This window comes from Hyaena hyaena, unplaced genomic scaffold (assembly GCF_003009895.1).
Source record: "Hyaena hyaena isolate Hyena2069 unplaced genomic scaffold, ASM300989v1 scaffold_510, whole genome shotgun sequence".
NCBI classification, from domain to species: domain Eukaryota; kingdom Metazoa; phylum Chordata; class Mammalia; order Carnivora; family Hyaenidae; genus Hyaena; species Hyaena hyaena.
Window position 1 is genome coordinate 1,002,017 of NW_024081141.1, and position 7,439 is coordinate 1,009,455.

Below are 7,439 nucleotides of genomic sequence, written 5' to 3' on the forward strand. Positions count from 1 at the left end.
AATTACCACAGATTTTTACCTCATGTAGTCTTTCATTTTATGGAATAGGTTTAGTCAAATCCAGGCCCTTATGATTTCCCTGTGCTATCGCTGCTCTCTCTAGTTAATGCTACATTTTATTACATATTATTTCTATGCTGTATTAGTATTTTATTCAACGAAAATTATCATTGAGCGCCTACCTTGTGTCAGGCAGTTTATTGGCATTTTTTGATACAGCAGAAAGCAAAGTTCCAAAGGACGTTATGGTCCACTGAGGGAAAGAGACAATAAGCAGTGAGTAAATATAAGAAATGATAAGCACCCTGCAGGTAATTAAGGTGATTTGACTAAAAGATGATTAGGTGCAACTGAATTTTTAAAAAATTTTTGATTTTTTTTAATGTTTATTTTTGATAGAGCTCAAGCAGGGGAGGAGCAGAGAGAGAGGCGGGCAGAGAATCTGAAGCAGGCTCTGTGCCCACAGCAGTGAGCCCCATGTGGGGCTTGAACTCAAGCTGTGAGATCATGATCTGAGTGGAAGTCGGATGCTCAACCAACAGAGCCAACCAGGCACCCCTGGGTACACCTTTATATTGGCTGGTCAGGAAAGGCCTCTGAGGAATTGACATTTAAACAGATCTGGATTACAAATAGCCAGCCCTGTGAATGTCTTTAGGAAGAGCTTTAGAAGGTAGAGGATGTACAGCTAGCTCATAAGCTCCAGGGCAGGACCATCTTGGCCAGCTGAGGAATTTTATGGCTGGTAGCCAGGGTATGGCAGGGGAGTGGAAAGAGTGGTACAAGGTGAAGGTTGAGAGAGCGTTAGGGGTTGGATCATGTGAGCTTTTGTAAAATAGGTTTAGGAGTTTGGATCTTATCCAGGTGGGTTGGGAAAGCAGGGGAGGATTTTATGCACGAGAATGTCTGACTTGAAATGAAATTTTGAAAAAGATTACTTAGTGTCTTGATGTAGGTGGTGGTTACATGAGTGAATATGTAAAAGCTCTTCAGAATTAATGATACAATTATATTCTATGACTGTTGACAGAATGATCAATATACTAATATTATACATTAGAACGTTTTTGAGCTAAACATTTGTTTTTTTTTTTTTTTATAGTTTTAAACTAAAATGTTTTTAAGGTCCCCTAAAAGTACGGTGGAGCCCAGGCACTGTGCGTGCTATACCTACTGGATAAGTTGATCTGGTTGCTGTAATCCCGGTGAGAGAAGTTTGTGCCTTAGATGTGAGTGTAGGGATGGAAAGAGACAGATTCAGATATATTTTGGAATTAGATTTGATGATTGATTAGATGTGAAGAGCACAAGAGAGGGAAATATCAAATCTGACTCCATGTTTTTGCCATGAACACCTGGATGATACCATTTACTTAGGTGGCAAAGCCTGGTGTGGAGCAGGTTTGCAGAGGTGCATGGGCTCTGTTTTGGCTATATTAAGTCTGAGATAGGTACTAGTCCAGTACTATGTTTTGATGAATTTACATATCATCTGGGGAATATGTTAAAAGTCAGATTCCAATTCAGTAGGACTGGGGCAAGCCTGAGATTCTGTATTTCTTCTGGTTTGGATCATTAAAAGGGAAGGATATTTGGGAATTAAGGAAAAATGTGTTGGCTGTTGGGGACAGTAGATTTCAGAAAGTTCACAGAAAAGGTAGATTAGATTGGGACATGGTGGGTAGGGAGAGACTTTTCATTATCAAGCACCTAATCTATTTATAGGGTTATATCAAGCACTTAAAAGCTAGCTTATTTAGTCCTCACAGTGGCCCTCTAAGGTAAGTATTAACCCTGTTTTAATTTTTCTAAGTTTATTTGTTTTGGTGGGGGGGTAGGAGGAGGAGAAGGAGAGAGTGAGAGAAACAGAGAGTGAGAGAGAGAGAGAGAGAGAGAGAGAGAATCCCGAGCAGGCTCCACGAGAGAGAGAGAGAGAGAGAGAAAGAGGGAGAGAGAATCCCAAGCAGGCTCCACACCATCAGCACAGAGCCCAACAGGCTCGAACTTGTGAACAGGGGATCATGACCTGAGCCAAAACCAAGAGTCAGACACTTAACTGATTGAGTCACCCAGGTGCACCTTAGTCTTGTTTTTAGATAATGACTCTGAAGCCAGAAACAATATGTACATAACCAGCAAGTGGCACAGCTGCAAACCCAGAGCTGTCAGGTCCAGGTTCTTTCCAGTTTCCCAAAAACTTCTTAAAAAATAAAGAAAACTGTTAAAATAAAAAAAAAAAGTCTACGGCAACTACTTTGTATCATTTGTTCTGAAGAAACCCAGAGGAATAAACTGTTAATTATCCATTGCTATATAATGAATCACTCTAAAACTTACTGGCATAAAACAATAAACATTTTATTATCTCAGTTTCTGTGGGTCAGAAGTTGGTTATCAAAAATCACTTGCCAAGTCCTGATATTTGCAGTGTCTCATATTTGTATCCTGTTTTCCGTGTTCCTGTTATTTCCCTTGTCATTTCTCACCCTGGCCACTACATTAGTTCCTAAAGAGTCTTCCTGACTATAGACTTTCCTGCCCCAATCCATGTAGTAAGTAGCTACCAGATTGATTTTCCTAAAGCCTAGGTCTGAATACATTCCCCTGCTGACTACCTTCCATGACTCTATGGCCCAGGCAGACATGCAAGGCTGTGTATGCTCCAGCCACAAATTCCTGGTTCACTCTTACTTTCTCTTGTCCTCCCTTGTCTAATGTCATGTTCCAGTCATGGATACCCAGAGCTTTCCTAATGTTGGATCTTTTTCCTCTTTGCTCTTCTCTCTGCCTGGAATACTCTTTCCTCTTTCACTACTGAATGGGTCACACACACACAAAAACTATCTTTCTAGGGCTCTTCTAATGTCACCTTTTCTACGGAGCCTTTTCTGAGCTTCTTCCTCTGAACCCCACCAGGACTGTGTCTGCACCTGCCTTTTGACACTTATCACCTTCCTTCTTGAACTGCCTTTCCTCCTGGTCTGTCAACAACTCCAGGGTGGCATCCGTTTTGGTTATCTTTGTGATACTTGTGCACTAGCATCTGGAACACTGTTAGTGCTCAGTATATATTTGCTGGTGCCAAAGTCAAATTTTCAAGGAATTTACATTCATTCGGGAGATTTTCAAGAAGTTCTCATAATGCATATCGACTTATATGTCTAGATTCATTTATTGTTCATTGAACTGGAAATCATAGCTCTTAAAAGGAGTGGCTTCTTTCATAGAAATAAAGCAAAAAAAAAAATTTCCTTTAGACTGACTAGTCAAAACTGAAAAATGTTTGGAAAGAAACTAAGTTAAAAACAAAGCAAACAAGCAAATGCATGTAAGTTTATATTTGTTTTCTGGAGTCTGAATTTACTAATTGGCTTAATTTAGTATTTGAGGTTCTTAAAATTGTTCCTTACAGTTGTCATTGAAATTGTCCAAATTTTCGTTTGAAAACTACCCTTTATGGGGGTGCCTCTGTGACTCGGTTGAGCATTCAGCTGGCTCAGGTCATGATCTCACTGTCCGTGAGTGAGCCTTGCGCTGGGCTCTGTGCTGATAGCTTGAAGCCTGGGGACTGTTTCAGATTCTGTGTCTGTCTCTCTCTCTAACCCTCCCCTGCTTACGCTCTGTCACTCTCTCTCAAAAATAAAATAAAAAAATAATAATTTGAAAACTGCCAGTTTTCTAATATATATATTTAGAAACAATTATGTGGAAGCTTGACCTTTTTAAAATCTCAGCTACATTAATAAGTTTTAGTTGAAGCATCCCCTCTGTCTCCTCCTAAGCCTTAGTAGTTTAATCTGTAAAATGAAGGCATTAAATTAGATGATTTCAAAAATCTTTTTAAAAGCTTTGTCATTTTATGCATCTGTGATGCTGATTGTCGATATTGTGATCTTCCTCCTGGTGAATTTGGCAAAAGCATTTCTCAGACAGCCAGGACAAAGCTAATCCATTAATAATGGAATATGGTTCATATACCAGTTACTTCGGTTTTGTTAAGCTTAGGCAGCTGAAATAAATTATTGTTTGCTGCTTTATGTACTCACAATCCAAGCAAAATATATCAGTGCTTTAAAGATGTGGTTCTCCAAAATAAAAGTTTTTGTCACTGAGTTTTGACTGTGTAAGTTTAGCCTTAAATATATACATATTATATATTATATAAGGGTTCTGTTTCTGGCATGGTAAATAAGTTCCCAGAGGATCAACTCTCTCATAGATAAAAGTAAATTCTGGACAAAAATTGTGAAAACCCACAACTATCTGAAAGTTGTGGAGCAAAGGCAAACAGATTTTGGAGGGGAGCTGAAACTTGGAAAAAGGTAGCAACATGGGGGTTACAGCCTGGTGTGGACCAGGGTGGCTAAGGAAGCCTGGCACAGTTCTGTCATTTCAGGAAGGCATTGCCCAGGACAGTTTCTGCTCTCACAAAGTGAGGAGGAGTCTTACAGAGAAAAGAGTCAGAGTTCTGGTGTTGATTCTGCCCAAGTGTCTGGCCAGTCCTTGTACCATGAATACATAAAGCAGGCTGTAAACAGTTCAGCTGAGGAAAGGGGGGAAAAAAAAAGAAGGGGAGAGAGAGAACGGAACTAAGATCTGAGCTGCTTATCTATTTCAAGTGAGAGAGAGTTTGCAGTATGGGGCTAACCAATTTCATTGCTTGCTTAAATAGAACAGGAACATCTTTGGAAGACACATCAGTTTTGTGTTCCTGCTCTAAGAAATTACCATTAACTTAGTGGCTTAAGACAACACAGATTTATTCTGTTATGGCTCTGGGTCAGAAGTCTGAAATGGGCTTCACTGGGCTAAAATCAAACCATTGGCAGGACTGCATTCCTTCTGGAAGCTCTGGAAGAATCTGTGTCCTCTCTTTTTCCAGCTTCCGTGTAATACCTTGACTCCTGGTCCCCTTCTTCCATTTTCAAAGCCAGAGACACCAGGTTGAATCTGTTTTATACTGATCACTCTATTACTTTATATCTCCCTCTTCCACTTTTTTTAAAAAGTAATTACTACGCCCAACATGGGGCTTGCCCTCACGACCCCAAGATCACGAGTTCCATGCCTTACCAATGGAACCAGCCAGGCACCCCCTCCCTCTTTCACTTTTAAGGACCCCTGTGATACATTGGGCCCACTTGGATAATCCACTATAATCCTCCTATTTTAAGGTCATCCAATTAGCAACCTTAACTCCATCTTCAGCTTTACTTCTCCTTTGCCATGTGACACAACACATTCACAGGTTCTGGGGATTCAGATGTGGATGTCTGTGACGGGCCATTATTCTGCCTACCACAGAGGGGTGTAACAGAATCTAGAGTCTCTATAACGTGACAAGGTATGGGGTTTCTCTGGGTGGGATGAAAATGTTCCAAAAGTGGTTGTATGATGCTGGGTCACCTCTATGAAATTTAAACTCCGCTGAGTTTCCTGCGAGCTGTAAAATCCACTGAATTGAATCCTTTAAATGGGTGAATTATTCGGTATGTAAATAATGTCTCAAAGACATTTTCAATGTCTTTTAAAAAATGTAAAAAACGAAGGCCGGGGGCACCTGGGTGGCTCAGGGAGTTGAGCCTCTGACTCATGATTCCAGCGTCATGAGATTGAGCCCCACATTGGGCTCTGTGCTGAGCGTGGAGGCTGCTTGGGATTTGCTCTCTGCCCCTTTCCCGTTTGTGCATCTCTCTCTCTAAAGTTAAAAAAAAAAAATGAAGGCCAAATACATACGTTTTCAGATAAAAGAAGACTAAGATTTCCTTGTGGGCAGACCTATATTACATGAAATCCAAGGGAAGTTCTTCAGGCTGAGGGGATATGATACTAGAGGGAAATTCACATCTTCAGGAAAGAATGGAGGGTATCAGAAATAGGAAATTTCTGTCTGAATACTAACGACTTTTTTCCCCTCTTAATTTTTTAAAAATTCTTTTGACCACTGGAAACAAATATCAAAACCTTGTGGGATGTATAATGTCTTTAGATGTAATGTATATTTTACAACTATGGCATAAAGGATGATGGCTCTTCTATCTGGGGAGATACAATATTAACTCTAAGTAGGCTATGAAAGGTTAAGGATATATATTCTAAGCCTTAGAGCGAGAACTAAAAACAATGCAAAAGAGGGGCGCCTGGGTGGCTCAGTCAGTTAAGCGTCTGACTTTGGCTCAGGTCACGATCTCATGGTTCGTGAGTTCAAGCCCCGTGTCAGGCTCTGTGCTGAGAACTAGCTCAGAGCCTGGAGCCTGTTTTGGATTCTGTGTCTCCCTCTTTCTCTGACCCTCCCCTGCTCACGCTGTCTCTATCTCTCTCTCAAAAATAAATAAAACATTAAAAATAATGTAAAAGTATAGCTAATCCAAAAGAAGGCAGAAAAGGAGGAACAGATAATAGTAATGATTTTGAAAACCAGAGGGGAAAAATAAGATGTATAAAACAAGGACTTACAAATTTTTAAAAATGTTTTTATCTTATTTTTGGGAAGAGACGGAGTGTGAGTAGGGGAGGGACAGAGAGAGAGGGAGACACAGAATCTGAAGCAGATTCCAGGCTCTGAGCTGTTGGAACAGAGCCTGATGCGGGACTTGAACTCACGGACCTGAGATCATGACCTGAGCTGAAGTCAGACACTTACCGGACTGAGCTGCCCAGGTACCCCGAAAACAAGCACTTTTAAGACACAACATACTGTCCAGAGCATAGTAAGGCAGGTTCTCATTGCAGCTGTGTTCCTAGTCAGCCTTGCAGAGCAAGGGTAAATGGAAAAAACACAATGTGGGGAGAAGTGGACAGAATATAGAAGAATCTTCTTGACTGTGAGGAATCTGATGTCTGCAAAAGGTTGTACACAGAACATTTAGAATCTTTACATCTGAGGAAGAAGCCGGCAGTCCCAGAGTGGTGTGCACAGGAGAGTGGAGAAAATATGACCAGGTCACTCCCCAGGTTCCGTCTATAGCAGCTACCTTAGGGAAAGGCAGGAAGACACCTGCCAGTGTCAGGTTCTGTTGGAAGCTACTCCCTCATTGCATTCCACAAGGTTCTCTCCCAAGCCCTCCCCTCTTTTTGCAGCAAAAGCTACAAATGCAAATGCCTCCAGGAGCCAGGAAGATGAAGTGAATGATTTAAGGCAGCTTGGCAGGCATTGCCTGCAAAGCACATGATCCCTGTGGTAGAGACCTTTACTGCTTCCCCAAAACCCGTGAGCGCCCCATTTCTCAGCCCCCTGCTGGAGTGCATGTGACTGGATTAGGCAGATGGACTGGCAGTGGAAGTAATATATGACACAGAGCTGCAACTCTCCAGGGCGGTTTTCCTCCTAGCAATGACTCAGGGTCCAGGCTGCGGACACTTTATGGCTCTATTTCACCTTGTGTTCTTCATGATCAGCAGGGAACAGGAGCTATTGAGATCGGGCTGCTTAGTAGCTT